Consider the following 18521-nt stretch of genomic DNA (forward strand, 5'->3'; position numbering starts at 1 on the left):
GAGAGAGAGAGAGAGCTGCGCTGAGTGCAGAGTGAACCGTTGGGCTAATGAACATTGGGAAACCCATGATTGGCATGGGCACATTAGGCAGACGTGAGTGTGTAAAAAACATGCCATCGGAGCGAGCGGCTCTTGTCCTCTTTCTCTCCCGCGCTAAGGCCCATCCATTTCCTCCAGGGGTTTTTATGGCCAAAAATAACCCCGGGAAAATTAGAGCTGTCCGCTTGCCAAATTAATTGCATTTTATTATTATTTTATTTTTTCCTCTTCCCACACCATCCCAAACACCAGCCCCATTTTCTTGGCAAACAATGCATCACCCCATGTTTAAGTAACATTAATTACATCAGGCAAATGTAACCGACACAACCTTTTCAGCATTACCACGAGCCTATAATTGTATATTTTTAAGTGTGGCGCATGCATAATTTTACTTTGCGAGGTAAATAGCACTCTATCAATTATGCCACAGCTGTTGCTGTAGTGAATATTTCTCCGTCAATTAACCCTACTTTTAAATGTGTAGCACTGCTAGCGTAAAGACAACAGCAAAGTTTATATTTGCAGACCAAACGCATATGCTTTTAGACAGGAACCTGGAAGCCATTACAGAATGAATTAGTAAGCACTATGTGGTGCAACAAAAATAGGTGGCAAAGGGTAAAACGACAGTCATTTATATATTTTTTCAGTACTTTTCTGTCGAGAACATGTTTAATACATTTAGCTCTTGTCTCATTTTTTTTCTAATGTCGAAATACAAAGTTTTTTAGAACTGTGAAGTGGGGGTTGGGAGGTGGACTGAAAAACCAACTAATGTCTATAGTGGACCAACAGAATCCTGTCTGTGTAAAGCCTGTGTGTAAGTTCCTCTTTAGAGGATCAATGGCCAAGCACTTCTCCCCTGGCTACTGACAGGAATGCAAAATGCGAGTGAGAAAATGACAAACAAGGGTCTCCACCAGCTCACCAGACCCACCCCCACCCCCACCACCTCCACCACACCACACCGCACCGCACCACCCACGCGGCCCTCCCAACCTGTCATAAAAAATTGACATCCTTGTTGGAGAAGGGTAATTACACGTCGTTGAGCACCTTCTTGTTTGGATGACATGCTGCCCCTCCCCCCTCCACGGTGCTTCATTGTCCTACTCCAGTATGCAGTAATCAGTGGCCACGTTCGCTGGGGAACGCCTCATGAAGCAGGCCCCTGCTCTGGCATATGTTCGGACACCAGTGAGCTGGCGACACTTTAGCTGACTGCTCCTCCTCTCCTTGCTTGATGGTGGGGGTGGGGTGGTGTGGAGGTCCTCTCTCTCTCTCTCTCTCACACACACACACACACACACACACACACACACACACACACACACACACACACACACACACACACACACACACACACATATACACACACTAACTCTCACTGTTCCAGATGACTCCACAACACAATGTCTGTGCTCATCAGCTTGCTTGAGTGCACATTAGCCTCGTCTCGGTTCAGTTTGGCTGTGAGATAGTGTCCTTTCCACCGGCTCCGCCTTTTAAAACCCCCTCGCCTGGAACAGAGCGCAGAGCAGAATAGTGAGGCAACTGTGGAAAGAGCAAAGCCCACAAAGGGAAACATATCTGGGCAAGATCTGGAGCCTAAGACTCACCACACAAGGGTCAGTTCTGGGGCGGGCTTGGCTATCAGAGCTGGCCACGGGAGGGCCAGGGTGGGAAAGTTGTAGAGAAAAACGGGGTTCATTTCAGCTCTTCAACCCTACAGATTGAAGTGGTTGTTCCGTACTTTGTTGCGTAAAACACAATCCCCTCTTACCCCGTGTAAGCTTAGCCTCAAAAAGCTTAAATGCTTCAGGAAGCAAAACAGCAGGGTAAGGGTATCAGAGTATTTTTAGGAACATATTGACAGCGCATCGGATTAGAGGGGAAAATAACATTGTCTTAACTGCATGTACTGTTTACACATATGCAAACACTCAAGTCACAGATCATGGTGTTGCCTTGTTTAGTTCACGTGTCATTCCCTACATCTTACTGTACACAAAGAGTCTTTTCTCTGCCCATGTGGGAAAGTGATGGCCTGATTTGTCTGCAAGGAAGCTCCTATTAGTCACAAATGATAACAAACATGACTTGTTTTACAGAGCTTGTCATGATGACACACTATAAACAAAAGCCAGCAGGCCCATATCACACCCGTTACAATATGAATGGGCCGGGGGGCAGTGGAGAGGCCTGTGGAAACCAGGGGTGGGGCTGTTGGCAGGATTGTGTGCATTTTTGAGTGTGTGTGCATGTGTGTGTATGTGTGTGTATGTGTGTGTGTGTGTGTGTGTGTGTGTGTGTGTGTGTTCTGGGTTGAGAATGGAGGTGGGGTGGGTTGGGGGTCATAAGTGACAGTAGGTTGCCGTGGTGCCCGTGGAGAAGGCCCCCTCCTGCGCACGGCCGAGCTGCACTTTGTCACATTCGATAAACACTCCCTCCTCCTCAAGGCTGACTGCTCACCGTGTAAGCACCGGTCCTTGGGCTCCGGCTATGAACCGTTCACTGGCTTAATAAAGAATCAATAGCACTCCACAACAGTGATGAAGTTGGCTCGGCAGCATCCGGACCTCCTCCTCCTCCTCTTCCGCGTACTCCTCCTCCTTCTCCTCCTTGTCCTCTGGTCTTTGCCCAGATGAAATAAACCCCCCGGTATCATCCCTGTTGACCTGCTACGGCTAAGCGTTGCACGCTTCTGGAGCAAATGGCTTAATGACTGAACCAGGTTGCAGTCCGCCAGGGCCGGCTGTGAACAGACTTCGGGGAGGCCCGAGATGCAGAGATGCTGTCACCTCTGTTTGTGTTCACAGGCTTCGTCTTGTGTTCGGGATGGGGGTTTGTTCCTGATCCAGAAAGCTTTTGTGTGTAGACCTGTGTATATTGGTGTGTATACTATGTGTGTGAGTGTGTGAGTCGGGAACTCTCTCTCTCTCTCTCTGTGTGTGTGTGTGTGTGTGTGTGTGTGTGTGTGTGTGTGTGTGTCATTGTGTGTGTATATGTGTGGCGATGGGGGTAGCTTTTATCTGCATGGAGTTCAAATACTTTTTGCTGCCATAATGCTTTGAATATTACAAATATATTTTACTGAACAACATGACAATGATTGTGCTGCTACCAGAATCATTTGTGTGGAAACAAAATGAATAACAATATTTAGTAATGCAGTTTGTTTGTCTTTATTTGTATATTCATATACAAATATTACTTAAAATGTATTACAGTTCCTATTTTTCCTGGGTTTTTTTCTGTTCCTGCCAGAACACAAGGTCTGCATGGCAGAATGGGGCTGCCTCTTCATGCAACATTACCTCACAGATTGTATTACTAACACAATTATCTAATTTATATAGAGAAAAACACAAAGTGCAGAGAGAAAGGGGGCAAGTGTGTGAGTGTATAAAAGTGTTATGTTATGCGTGTGTGTGTGTGTGTGTGTGTGTGTGTGTGTGTGTGTGTGTGTGTGTGTGTGTGTGTGTGTGTGTGTCTGTGTCTGTTCTGTCTGTCTATCTGTCTGTCTGTGTGTTTGTATCTATATGTGCCCATGTGTATCTGTGTATAAGAGTGTGTGTGTGTGTGTGTGTGTGTGTGCATGGCTGACTCAGTTGTTGCTGGAGGCTTTAATGGAGTGTGAGAGAGAAAGAGAGAGAGAGAGAGAGAGAGAGAGAGAGAGAGAGAGAGAGAGACCCCCTTTCACATTATACCTTTGTCAGGGCCAGGCCCATGAATAACGGTGAATGGCAAGCGCCATTGATGAGGGGGGCTCTGGAGTTTTATGTGCATCTGAGACAGAGGTCAAGCGCCTATTGTTTATAGGGAAGCGCTCGTATTCAGAGAGCACCAGCCTGCTGAATGCCACTCCGTGTTTGGAGGAGGCACCGCACATAAAAAATACTTTGGGGGCACACAAGTGCTAACAATAGCCTGCCGGCCAATTTGGAGTGCCGCAAAGATACGATAATGAGAGTAGCCGCTGCCTATATAAATAAAGAGTGTATTTCATGCTCGCCGGAAAAAGAGGGACAGACCAGAGCAAACACTGTTGTGTTTTTCCCTCTCGTTATTTGTTTATTTACATATTTATCTATTTACTCATTATCTTGACTTCTCGACAGGGATGTGCAGGAATCAGGCAGGCGCGGTGGCAAGTGCGATCGTGCCACTATTACCCACCTCACTGAGATAATGTTCAAGTGCGATTATACACAACATCAAAAATCATTACGCACACAAGTAGTTTGTTTATGATCACCAGCATAATTAGGCCTCATGTCAATTCTGATCCATACAGCCGTGGCACTCACAGTCAGGCCGCTGATATGACACAAATAATGGCAGCGTTGGCGTTAAACAGCGCTTTGTTCCCGTGCACAGAGGGTGATGCGGGGACGGTGATTACGGTCTTTGATTTCCCCCTTAGCAGTCAATGCTGAGTGTATTGTTAAGAGAAAGACGACAGATAGGAGAGGGAAAAAAAGAGAGAAAAACAGAAAAAAGGGAAAGACAGAGAGGCCCATTTTCTCCTGGATGGATAACGAAATTGGGCTGCCGGGGTTAAAGTCCCAGTGATAGCGGAGGACACTAAATCAATGGAGCACAGTGCCTCGCCACCCCCAAACACACACCCCCCCACACACACACACACATACACACACACACACTTCTTCCCCAGCCACCAGAGCCCCCCACCCCCACCCTCCATCCCCGCTGCGGCTGCAAGAAGCTGTCTCATCGAGCCCTCTCCTCGGAGATTCACGGCAGGAAGGTCAAGAGAGGAGCGAAGAGACTCTTCAGATGGAGGAGAAGAATGGCGTCCCAACTGGCTCCGTCGGGTAAGCAGGAGTGCCTGAGGCAGGCTACGCCACCACACCACAAGTGGAGAGAGAAAACCACAAACAAAAATCATTCCCGTTAGCGATAGCATTGCTGTCCTCCTAAACTGGAAGGTAGCACATCATTCCACAACATTTCTGAAATTGATGAACTGAAATTGAAGAACTGGTTGCTATTACTGGGTGTTTTCTATAATTGTTATAATCACACTGTATGGTATCAATGCAATTTTAAATATAATACCAAATAATTTGCAGTATATATAGCAATGCACAGATGGCATCATCATTAACCCGCTGCTATTTCACAACGGTGTCCTCTCTTAACTTCAAGGGGCCCCATGGACCACAACAGTCTGTGACATACTCCAAGACCCCCACAAACACACACACACCCAAGGGTGGGAGTTGTGTGACAAAGGGTGATGGTGGTGGGGGCGGGTGCTTGCTTAACACCCTGCCAAAATCAGGTGGTGACCCCGCGCCTCTCTGCCTGGTCCACTCGCGTGCCACCCGTGAATGGCGCGGCCCAGCAGGGCCCGCAGGCACCTGGTCGTACGGCCGTCCGGCACACAGCCCGAAGCCATCTGGGAGTAATTACGGCAAGGTGCTCTTTAAAAGGGGGGCAGATGGGAGCAGCGCTCGGCGGCCTCCACCCCACCCCATCATTTACAACATAATTCCATTCAATGATACACTTAATCCTCCCACCAGTTAGCTCTTTCAGGACGCTGCGCTCACTTGCTGCTCCTTTATGTTAATCCCCCCTCAAAAAAAAAGATGTAGACAAAAAAACAGAGTGTCAGGGAGAGAGTGAAAGAGAGAGAAAGAGTGAGACTGTGTGTGTGTGTGTGTGTGTGTGTGGAGGGGTGTAAGGGGGTGTAAGGGACCTCCAGGGACTCCAGGAGAAATTATTCATCCTCAAATTGTTTCCGCCACGGCAAGTACAGTAACAATTTTCAGCTTGTTCTCCAGTCCTCAGTCAGGAGAAAAGAAGTGCTTTATGTGAGGGGTGAAGGGGGGAGGAGCAGGAATGAAAAGAGGAAAAGAGAGAGGGAGAGATGACGTACACAGAACGAGTGAGGAAGGAAGAGGGAAAGCAAATGTGAGTGAGTGACAGAAAAAAGAAAGAGTAAAACAGCGAAGTGAGGACAACAGCTAGGAAAAAATTGAGAGAGAGGGAAAATGAAAAATGAGACAAGTGAGTGAGAGGGAGGGAGAGAGAAAGTTCACTTTATTGTGGGCAAGGTCAGTGTTTTGGTCTAGACTGACCCCAGCTGATGTTCTTTCAGCCACCTGTTAGAGAAAGAAAGCAAGAGAGTGTGAGAGAGAGTGAGAAAGAGAGAGAGAGAGAGACAGAGAGAGATCCTCACTTCTTTTTTCCTTTTCCTGGGGTGCAGTCTGCTCCCCTGACCTCCTCAATTAGGTTAACCAGTAAAAGTGCCATCCCTGAGGAATATACATATTATTCCCTTTGTGTCCAGCACACTGACCAGCACCACAATAGGACATGACCAGGCCACAGTATAAACAGGCCTGGCTGTTAGTCATGCCTAATAATGACAAATCCTTTGGTTTCGAATATACAAACACTAAAACGTCAAATGAGTTATTCACTGCAAAAACAAAAACAAAACAAAACCTTAATCATATAATAAAAAAGGCAGTGTATATTTTAAATTACACTTTCTAAAACGGATAGTTCCGGTCCTTGATTGCAATTGACTGAATCGTGTTCGATGCCGTTGTAAAATGCCGCATAAACATACACCTTGACCGCATTTCGTTCTATATTACTGCGCTACCATAACTTTAACAAAGTTAAAGTAACTGCGTCTCGATGTTGCTTGGCAACCATTCAGATAGAGGAAATATATTTCTTGATGGAAGAATGATTATCTATGAATAAATCGTTATATTTCTAGTTGCAGTGTCTTCACTTTATGAAACTTTGCCAGGTATTTAGTAACAGTTTTAGAAAAGCAATAACCCCCGAGAGGCCGTAGGTTACACTGATTCTACAACAGCTAAGGGGGGTTTTAGGCACTCCGCTATAGTGCGTCATGCCTAACAACGCCCCTTAGCTGTTGTAGAATCAGTGTAACCTACGGCCTCTCGGGGCTTATTGCTTAATTATATAACACAAAACAGTGCAAAATGACATGCAAGACAGAGCACAGACGTCTTCAAATTCAGAGGTTGATACTGAAATGGAGTGACCAGCCCCTGCTCCCTGATTATTGGCCTCTGAGCCTCCAACCCCTGCATGTGCCTCAAAGCCCTGCCCAGCACAGGCCTGCTCTGTCCTTTCACTCCCAGGGCCGCTGGTTCATCTGAAGGAACAAACCAGGTGGGCAGCCTCATCTCCCCTGGTTTGCTGCTGTTCCCTATATTCATACACATGACAAGGAATTTATTTCATAAAAAGGCATAATTTCATAAAATGGCTAATGTGTTTGAGAAAGCAGGCATATATTACATAAAATATGCATTTATGTTTGTGTTATTAATGAAAATACATTTAATGTCTTACCTATTGTGTAAGGATAGTTACAAAGATTAGTCAAAGATTAATTTCAGTGTGATTTATAACTGACATTAATTTCAGTGTAATCAAATGCAAAATGATTAAACATTATGGTAATGGGGGGCATCATCTGAGAAAGAGAGAAGGAAGAGAGAGGTAGAGAAAAAGGAAAGATTGTGATTATCTGGGAAATGACTGGGGGAGGGGAGGATAGGTATGTAGATAAATGGAGAGAGAGGGGGAGAGAGAGAGAGAGAGAGAGAGAGAGAGAGGAGACTTGTGTGAAATGGTGGGACCCCTGCCACCGTCTAGCCCGTGCACCCCACACAACCTAATTAAATTATATCCCAACCTTTCCTGTATAATTCAGCGACCCCTTCTTCTCTGCCATTTGTCTTCCAATGATGAATATTTCATTGTTTTCCAAAGCCTCTCCCCTAAAAAACACCGGCTCATAAATGAATACACACTAACAAAATTGCATTTCCCCCGCATTGACCAACAATGCCATGCCATGTTCAGAGTGCATTAGGGGAAAAGGAGTGGACTTTTATGTGAACATCAGGAGGCCATGATGAAAGGCAAACACAAAACAATACACAAACAAAATATTCGTTCGAGAGCAAACAAAAACTGTTGCATTAAGCAAATGTATGCAAATATTGCCAGTCTTACTTGCTCCATTAAACTTGTATTTATTCAGAGATATGAGCCATTAAAATATATAAGAGAACAATGTGGCTGGCCAGACATTCATGGCCAGTCTGTGCTTTGTGGTCATGAAATTGATGTACTTGACATTTCCAAACCGAATGGCCTTCATCAAACTACCATTGACAATAAGCTACTTAGCTACATGACATTGATTGTGTTCAGCATGGCCATGAATAGCATTTGGATATCATCTGCTTTTCTGAGCAAACATGAGATTCACCATACTGATCCAGATGTGTTTCAGAACATCAGGCTCGACTGGGTAAAAATTCTTTAATATAATGATTAAAAACGGGCACCTCACTCCTGACCTCATATATATTTTTGTTAAAAGAAACACTTAAAGGCAGGCAGGCAAGCTCCCAGGGGAGGCGTGGAGGGGGGGGGGGGTTGTGGGTTGGTGGGGCCCGGTGAAGGCCCCCGGGCATGGGGGACCCTTGATAAATCAGGACACCCAGTAGAGTTCACAAGTAGACAAAGGCCCCCTCCCCGGTCAGCAGGCAGCGGGCCAGATGGCAACAGTTGCTGCACTATGGGAGCGGCAGGGTCGCTAACAAGGCTGCCGGTATGTCACCTACACCAGCCCTGCATGCAGCCAAGACTCAAACACAGACAGCAGGAGCCATAGCTCCAGGCCTTGAGGTGATTCAGCACGCAGTTAGGCCTCCCTCCTCTCTCTCCCTCTCTCTCTCTCCCCTCTTTATTTCCCTATCTATCTCTTTTCTCAGTCACACTTTCCATCCTTCTATTCATGTCCCCTCCCTACCTCTTCCTTCTTTTCCCCAGTCTCTCTTTCTCTCACACATTGTTCCTCTTCCTCCCTCCATCACTCTCCTTTTTCTCCATCTCTCTCCCTTTCTTTCTTGCTAGCCCCCCCACCTCACATCCTCTCTATCTCTCACTTTCAATCTTTCTATCTGTCCCTCTCTCCTCTCTCCATGAGCTGGATGGCACAGCTTGAGAGGAGAAGCAGAGAAAGAGAGGGAAAGAGCGAGAGAGAGAGAAAGAGAGAGAGAAAACATTGTGAGCATGCACCATCATGTAGGCACTCCATCATGACAGGGGCAAGAGATCCGCATCTCTAATTAGCCACCAGTCACAAACTACCCCCCACACACACACACACACACACACACACACTTAGCCTGTCGCTAATAGGAACGTCTCAGCGACGCAGGGTAACACAGGCTGACTGCTGGGCCCCTCCGACATACTTACCAGTAAATAAAAGATGACGATAGCGAGAGATGCACAGGATGCTCACTCTAGATGGAGGGGAAAAAACAGTGGGATAGCACTCTGGGAGCTGAAATATTCATGATCTTGATTACTTGCTGCCAACATGACACCAGCTTCTGCAAACATTGTATGATCTCTATGATACGTTCTGCTTTTATGTGAATGATATCAAATTATATGTGTGGGGAAATACTTGAGATTTTTTGAAGTACCACAATTTACATAATGAACGAAAAGTGACTAATTATTACAGTGAGTAAAAACATCAAACAAGAAAGAGAAAAATGGATTTTGTGTTTTGTATTTTATGCAGTGTGTTTAGCTTTGTGCTTTGGTGCAGGACAGAGGCTTGAGTCTGTGGGATATTAATGGCTCCCATACACAAGACCAAGGCAGCCTGCGTAAGCAGCCCTGATGGAGCTAATTCAATTTCAGTTGCAATTTCTGTCAATCACAGTCAATTTACTGAGAGGAGAAAACAACCATCAATGGAACCACCACAATGGTGCATGCATGTTGCACAGACAGTGTTTAGCTTGGTTTCAAGAGTATTTAGATTTTATATGGGTCATTAGATTGCTTTATATATATAAGGATTTGTGTGTGAATAGTACAAAAATACATTTCACATGGATTTATGTTGTGGTCAATATGGTTGCAGTGATTTTTCCTATGACTACATGTATGAACAATACAATAGAATTAAAAGTGTTTCCCGGTTTATTTTCATCCTTGTGTTATTTTCTTCTTGTTGTTTGTAGATTAATTGCCCATTGCATACAAATGTCAAAAGTAACTATTAACAATAAAAAAATCAAACAAACAAAAACAATTACACAAAATCGCCAATTTGACCAAAACAAACACAGCTAGAAAAAAGCACTGCCACTCTCTGCTGCAGAGTAGGTTTTGTTTACTGCCCCTTGTTTGTGGAAGATTTGCGAGCGCCATGATGAACACTGCAAATAGAGTCGCCCCGAGCTGCCGGTGCCTCATGAATGCAGAGCAGGAGAAGCCGTCCCTCTCCGTCCCTCTCCAGCCACTCTCCCCTCTCTCCCCGCACGCAGCATGCAGATGCCAGACCCCACTGAATGAGAGGACACAATGAGCTACGAGCGCCTCCACCACCACCACCGCCACCGCCTCTACTCTCCACCCTTCATGCTGTCCACCCCCCACCCTGGCTCGGACAAAAGAGACGGTGAATTATCAGTCCCCTTCCGGCCCACTAATTAAAATTTTGCTTGTAACTTATGTCAGCATTTGAAGGCTGATGATCCGTTTCTTTTGATTTGAGACGTGTGCACGCTAAATTGAAGAGGAGTGTATGTGTGTGTGTGGTTGGGTGGGGTGTGTGTGTGTGTGTGTGTGTGTGTGTGTGTGTGTGTTGTGTTTTTGGGGGCATGGCCTTGGAGGTGGGTGGCGTTGGTGTAGGAGGGTGGAGCATCAGCATGGCAGCTTACCAGTGCAAATTAAATAGCCGCACTGACACCCTACAATAAACCTCAGAGGGGCTGGACTGGGAGGCTTTGATTTTGTTTTTGCTTTTTGGCAGCTACTGGAATTAGGCACCAGGCACAATCCCAAACTCCCTTAACCACACACCAACACACCCACCCACACACACACCCACACAAACACACACACACTAACACACCCACCCACACACACCCCCACCCACCCACACACACACACACACACACACACACACACACACACACACACACACATTCAGACACTGCAGCTCCCTGATTGATGAAGACCACAGAGGGTTTGTCACAACAAACAGCACTTCACCCCAGTGGGACACCAATATGTTTCATTTAGACACCCACGAGGTAACACCCTACCAGGGGATTGTCTGAGGAAATTAGTCCAGGATGCTAACCGTGGCTGGTGGAGTGGGCTGGAGCAAAAGCTAAGGCAGCAGACAAGGGCTCTGTAAAACTGGAGCTGTGTAGGCTTATCTAGCTTGCTGGAAGCCTGAGGGGAGAGAGAGAGAGAGAGAGAGAGAGAGAGAGAGAGAGAGAGAGAGAGAGAGAGAGAGAGAAAGAGAGAGAAAGAGAGAGAAAGAGAGAGAGAGAGAGAGAAAAGAGAGGGAAATAGAGAGAAACAGAGAGAGAGAGAGAGAGAGAGAGAGAGAGAGAGAGAAAAGAGGGAAATAGAGGAACACAGAGAGAGAAAGAGATGGAAATAGAGAGAAACACACAGAGAGAGAGAGAGGGAAATGGAGAGAAACAGAGAGAGAGAGAGAGAGAGAAAAGAGATAAATAGAGAGAAACACAGAGAGAGAAAGAGAGGGAGAGAGAGAGAGAGAGGCAGGTGACCTCTGATGGAGAGCCTGATTCCAGAGGGCTCCGCCGGGAGAGCTTTTAGACCCATCTCCTCTCCCCAGCACTCTCTCCACATGCACAGATGCACTGCCCTGAGCTATAATCTGTGTCCCAGTTCAAATGACAAATGGCACCGCACAGAATATCGCATTATATATTAAGTACCCCCTCAGTCAGTAAGTTATAGGATGCTGTTGCTTCTGTTGCTGCTGCTGCTGAGCAGGCTGCTGCACGGTCACTCCAAATGTCTGCCTGCGGCCTACAGCCCAGGCAAGCCCGGACTTTGTTTTACAACATTCAATTAGATACGGAGTACAACCTGCAACTAAATTCAGGGTACTTAGCCCATTTGCCCCCCACCACCACCACCACCCCTCCTCCCCGTAGTGGATCGTACAGATGGTAGTGGATAGTGAGAAACGTAATTTCGATCTCTTTGTATGTCTGGAACATGTGAAGAAATCGACAATAAAGCTGACTTTGACTTTGACTTGAACTAGTCAGAGTAGTGTCACTTTCAATGCCTCAACCCAGTTTATACCTAGCATCGGGGTGTGTGATGAGTGTGTATTCATCCAATCATTTTGCACATACCGTAGTCATGTTTCTCATACTTTGGAAAATAATTGAGGGCTAACCTCAATGAAATAAACAAAGGTTTAATATTTAGCAATTCAAAATAATGATGTTCATTCACAACAGTGTTACATATACTGCCACGTGCCAAAAGGTTTTGTAAGACAATGTGATGGAAACATGGAATCAGAAAAATAAGTTTTCTTCTTTTTAGTGTAAAATAGTGTACAAACTTATGTATACCCCTTTTAAATAATCAATGGAAACATCTTTCTTTGCCATCACAGCTTTCAAAATGGATCTTAAAATACCTACCAAACCTTTCCATGTCTCCACAAAGATTGTAGACCCCACCTTATTAGCAGCAATCTGGGTTTGAAGGCAGGAAAGATTCTTTGCCATCACTCTGGCCTTGTGCTCACTTTTTTATGGATTGAGGTCTTGACTCTAGCTGGGCCACTCTAAAATGTTGATTTTATATTTAAATCTATATATACACTAGCTTACTACTATACACTACTATACTGTACACTACCGGTCAAAAGTTTGGGGTCACTTAGAAATGTAATCTGAAAGCTGCTGCCCTGATTAAAAAAAAAAAACACAATGGAACTGATCTCAGATGGTATTCTATCTATAATGGAGTGGAATGGACATTTCTAAGTGACCCCAAACTTTTGACCGGAAGTGTATACAGTACTGTATATATATATATATACACACAGACCCCAGGAGTTTTTAAAACATCTCAGTAGGATCAGAAAGTAGTGGAACATTGCCATGAACTTATTTTGTGATTTTTATTATCAAAACAAACTTATAAGATATATAAGCCTTGTGAAAAGCTGTTACGCTTGGCATAATAAGTATACAACATACTGTGTACTATAGATAATGTGTACAGCATGTGTACAGGGATTCTGGCACTATGATCACCTATAACAAGCACAAAAAGCCTAACCAAGGCTTGATTTGTGGTTAAGAACCTCCTCCATCGAATGCCACCATTCCGCAATGTAATGATCAATCATACAGACATACAGATGCCATTTAACTTTCAGTACGGAACAGAAGTTATTTTTTTATTGCATTCCTTTCTCCACAGAAAATATTGCAACAACACAATACTGTATATATGCTTATCTCATATTATGCTACTATCTCTATGCTACTCTGACATACCACAGTTCAGGAACAGGCAGCGGGTCAGAGTGGATGGCTTCTTTAAAGTGTGGGGAGGAGACGAGTGATGTCTAATCTTAATGCTCCATCTCTGGTGAGGCCCGATGGACACACCCACGCCTGCAGTGCCTACCCCACCCCACCCAACCCACACCACACCGGGTGTCGCGGCAGAGGCAATCAGCAGCAGCAGCAGCAGCAGCAGTGGTGGTGGTGACGGGGATAATTGGACAGAGCTGAGGGAGGTGGGATGGTGGTCCTCCCCCAGTCATTCACTGAGGCCGGCCAGCCAAGATAGGAGGACCGGGGCAGGACACAGAGAGGCTGGATGGGGTTGGAGGTGAGGGGTGGGGGTGGAGTGGTGGTGGTGGGTTAGAGAACGGGGATGGAAGGGGGCAGTGGGAGAAGGTTTGGGAGGTGCTATAGGGAGGAGTAGGAGAAGGGGGGAGGACCCTGCTCCCAAAATGCAGACACTGCCACATCTGATTAGCGGGCTGCCATATGGGCAATCACAGACGGAGGCCAGAGGACACTCCTGCTAACTGCTAAGGGGGCATCCCGGCCCCCCTGGGGCCCCGCGTTGTGTGACAGTGGAGGGGCGTGTGGAAAAAAAAAAGCAACAGGGCCCTTTTTGTAACATGGAAGGACAGAGACAGTTACTGATGCGGTCATGCTTGGCACACGGCCTGAATAGTGATCAGCAGTGAAAGGGTTTCAGTTCAGGATGGACACGAATGACCTGACTGTCAATGCCACAAGGTCTGTTTCATGATAAATACTGTGTTTCATACTGTGTGTTTGGCATGTTTGATAGGCCTATGTCAAGATGAATGTAAGCTGATTAAATCCCTGATAACTGATATTGGAAAGCACAGACAGACAGAGAGAAAGAGAGAGAGAGAGAGAGAGAGAGAGAGAGAGAGAGAGAGAGAGATGTGGATGATTGATGGATGGCAAGAACTCACCATACAGTCTCACCATACATAGACAGTCCCTTACTATACCCAATCCCCCCAAAAAATATACAAAATTATGTGTGTGTGTGTGTGAGAGAGAGAGAGGGGGGGTCTGATAATATCATAAAGGCCAGTGATTAAGATTGTTTGTGTGTAGTGTGGAGCCAACATTTTTCTCCACTTCCTAGCTTACTTGCGAACAGACACTTTTTGGCATTTTGACTTCCAATTTCATTTTTGAATTTTGAAAAAAAAAAAAAATGACCAAGGTCAAGATCTCAATGGCTCATACAGTAGGTAGTTCCAGGAATGACCACACTATGAGGCAAAACATCTAAAAGCTTTTTTCTGGGCATCTTTCAGTGCATTGAGGAAGAGCATATGAGCCCCATCCAGAGCAGAGACAGAAAACACTGAGGTTGAGGGGAAATGGACAAGAGTGCTGTCATATTCAAGCACTCACGACAGTAGGGTTAGGGCCAGGCCACTAACTTCGCCTCTGCCTGCCCACGCTAATATACCGAGGTCAGTCATTCCTGGTGGGGTAAGACAAGGAAGTGTGGGGGGGGGGAGAACAACACAACATGCTTCCAAACCATTTGACATAGTTGCTCCACAGCTAAAGTGGGGGTGGGGGGGAGGTGGGGGGTGTAGAGCGAGAGAACAGAGAGAGAGAGAGAAAGATAAGGGCAGGACAGGAAAGAGAGGAGAGAGCTGAGTGGAGTAAAGAGACCTTTTCACCTCGCTATGGAGGGAGATCCCTGAAGGCCAGTAAGTGGCCAAGAGAACAGAGCAAACACCTGCTGCACTGCCGAGGCCTTCAGCAGCCTCTTAGGCCTCGCTCTGCCACCAGCCGCACAAGAGCCCCACCAGGTGCAGCGGGAGGTGCCCCCGCTTTCCAAAGATGGAGGAGAGGTTCCCCAGAGTGGCTGAAGTGCACTGAACTATAATTGCCCCCCCCACACACACACAGAAATAAAAGAATACAATAAAAAGTGAGTGCATGCTGGCAGTGGGCACTCAGATGTTACTGACATTAGCTGTCATGGTGTTGTGAGTGTAAGCCCCGTCCTTTGGCTAACTCTTTCTGAATTTCTAAAGAATGCCTTTTGCCATGGCCAATATTTCAGGACAAAGCAGGAAGAGGTTTGCCACATGGCCACCTCCACCTTGTGGTCTAGCTCAGGGGTTCCCAAACTTTTCCTTGACAAGGCCCCCCAAATACCACTAGGTTCTGGCCAAGGACCCTTTGATGTGTTTTTAAACCCATCGACAATACTACAGCAAATTTAAAAATACATTAAGCTAATCCTAATAATTATTTTAGCCACAAGCACTTTGTGATGGAGCATACAGTGTGTAAAATTACATTTGGGGCTTTCTTCAATATGAGAGCTATCACTCTACTGTTATTCCCAGTCATTATCATGGAAAATAATGTTCAGATATGCGACAAATTACTATTAATGGCACTGTATAACAACCCTCATAGTAATGGGTATATTTAAATTTTTTCAAATGTATTTATTTGTTGCTTTTATTTTTCTTTCCAACTTGCTGAGGCCCCCCTGGCACCCCCTCGCGGCCCCCCAGGGGGCCCCGGCCCCCACTTTGAAAACCACTGGTCTAGCTTATATTGGAAAGACAACACGATGCCTTAAAACACATATTGCTGAACATAGAAGCAGTATAAGGCTCAAATATGAAAAGAATCCAGTGGCAGTCCATTTTAACAAAGTAAAACACAATCTCACAACCCTTAAGTATATCGGGATCGAAAAGGTCACTATTCCTACACGGGGCAGTGATGTCGACAACTTACTCCTAAGAAAAGAGGCCTTTTATATATACCCCTTAAACACTATTTCACCAAAGGGGCTCAATATGTATTTTGATCTCAAGCCTTTTCTATGATTTTCCTTTTTGGATGATGACTAGCCCACTGTATGTATTTATTTGTATTTTTTTTCTCTTTTTATTTGTCTTTGTCATGAACATTATGACTTTGCACATAGGCCTATGCCTATTGATACAATATTTGATTGATACAGCTTTTTTTCTTTATTATTGACACATAGGCCGAGCCGCCTGTCAGTCATCATCATTGGCACCCTTGGGTGCCCTGCTTAAGCGGGTGCTGAATGAATGGTCATGTCATATACTGTAGGCTACACTCTTCCTGTTACCCACATGCCTGACGAAGATCCAGGGGTAATCGAAACGTTGCTATGTTTTTAAAGTAATAAAGTTTATATCTTTGGAGCAATTGTAGTGTGCAGACCACACTTCTTCCACACCTCCGTTTTGAACAAAGAAACTCTTACTGCCCAGGGGACTAGGCCAACCTCGTTATCATACTGTATTGGTCTGTAAATGTATGTTGTGAATAATACATTCATGTTTGGTCTTGAATTCATACTTGTAATGTGGGCAACAGTCTGATCATGGTTTTACTACAATTTAATGTATCTGTGCATAGTTGTAGACTAAGAACTACAGTGTAGCATAAAGTTATGATATCCACCTGGGCCACACCCATCCCCCTCAGACAACAAAGGCTCTGATGAGTCGGGGGTGGCCCAAAAGTGGAGGCTCTTGTCTTGGTCTCTTCTCTTCTTGGCTCTTGTGGCTTTGTCTCTGCTCTTCTGGCTCTTTCTTTTACTTCCTCACTCTCTCTCTCTTTTTCTCTCTCTCTCTGACTCTCTTACTTTCTTTCATTCTATCTTCCTCTCTCTTCCTCTCATTCCCTCTATCTTTCTATCCTCTAATATGGGTTTGTAGTCTCATGAATTTGGTATACTGTTTCTGGTGTATCTGCTATTCTCAGCTTATTATTATGACCGCCGCGCAGCGAAGCCCCCGCTGGACTGGACCCCCCGAAAGCAGGGTAGAGCAGACACAGTTTTCTGTGAATATCTCGAGAACCTTAGTTTTCTGTGAATATCTCATTTCATGTATAGCGCCACCTAGTTAAAAACAAAAAAGTAAAAATTAGGTGTTGTAATAGCAGGTATCTGTGACCTAACATAGTCAAAACTGCACGAAATTGGAAGTGTAGGATCATTATGACACCCTCTGAATGCACGCCAAGTTTCTTGGAATTCCGTTCATGGGGGGCCACACAATAAATTAATTTATATTACTATACACCAACTGGCCTGTAGGTGGCCGGAGACAGTTTTCTGTGAATATCTCGAGAACCGTAGGGCCTAGGAGGACCACTTTTTTTTGGTATGTTGGTATTAAGGGGCCATGTCAACCCATCCCATTACCACTTATTTCATGTATAGCGCCACCTAGTTAAAAATTAAAAATAAAAAAATAGGTGTTTTAATCACAGTATCTCTGGCTGACATGGTCAAAACTGCATGAAATTGAAAGTGTAAGATCATTATGACACCCTCCGAATGCATGCCAAGTTTCATGAACTTTCGTTCATGGGGGGCCATACAATAAAATAATTTATGTGTACATTTAGTGACCGTACACCAACAGAGTTTTCTGTGAATATCTTGAGAATTGATTAGATGACCAATTAGGCCTCCAGGGGTCATGTTAACCCATTCCATATGCAAACATGTGCATAAACAGATACACATGCACACACATACATTCACATACATACATTCACAGTAATCATACGTATGACACATACTCACACAGTAGACATATGTACGCATGCATGCACATGCACACACACAGGCACATACGCAAGCACACACACAAGCACATGCACGCACACACACACACACACACACACACACACAAACACACACCCACACACACATAAACATAAACATGTACACGCACACATAAGTATAAGTAAGTATAAGTATATATACTCTTTTGATCCCATGAGGGAAATTTGGTCTCTGCATTTATCCCAATCTGTGAATTAGTGAAACACACACAGCACACAGTGTACACACAGTGAGGTGAAGCACACACTGATCCCGGCACAGTGAGCTGCCTGCATCAACAGCGGCGCTCGGGGAGCAGTGAGGGGTTAGGTGCCTTGCTCAAGGGCACTTCAGCCGTGCCTACTAGTCGGGGTTCGAACCGGCAACTCTCCGGTTACAGTCATGCGCACAATTCAAGAATTTCTCAGAATTAT

Source organism: Alosa alosa, chromosome 5, assembly GCF_017589495.1.
Source record: "Alosa alosa isolate M-15738 ecotype Scorff River chromosome 5, AALO_Geno_1.1, whole genome shotgun sequence".
In the NCBI taxonomy this organism is placed as follows: domain Eukaryota; kingdom Metazoa; phylum Chordata; class Actinopteri; order Clupeiformes; family Clupeidae; genus Alosa; species Alosa alosa.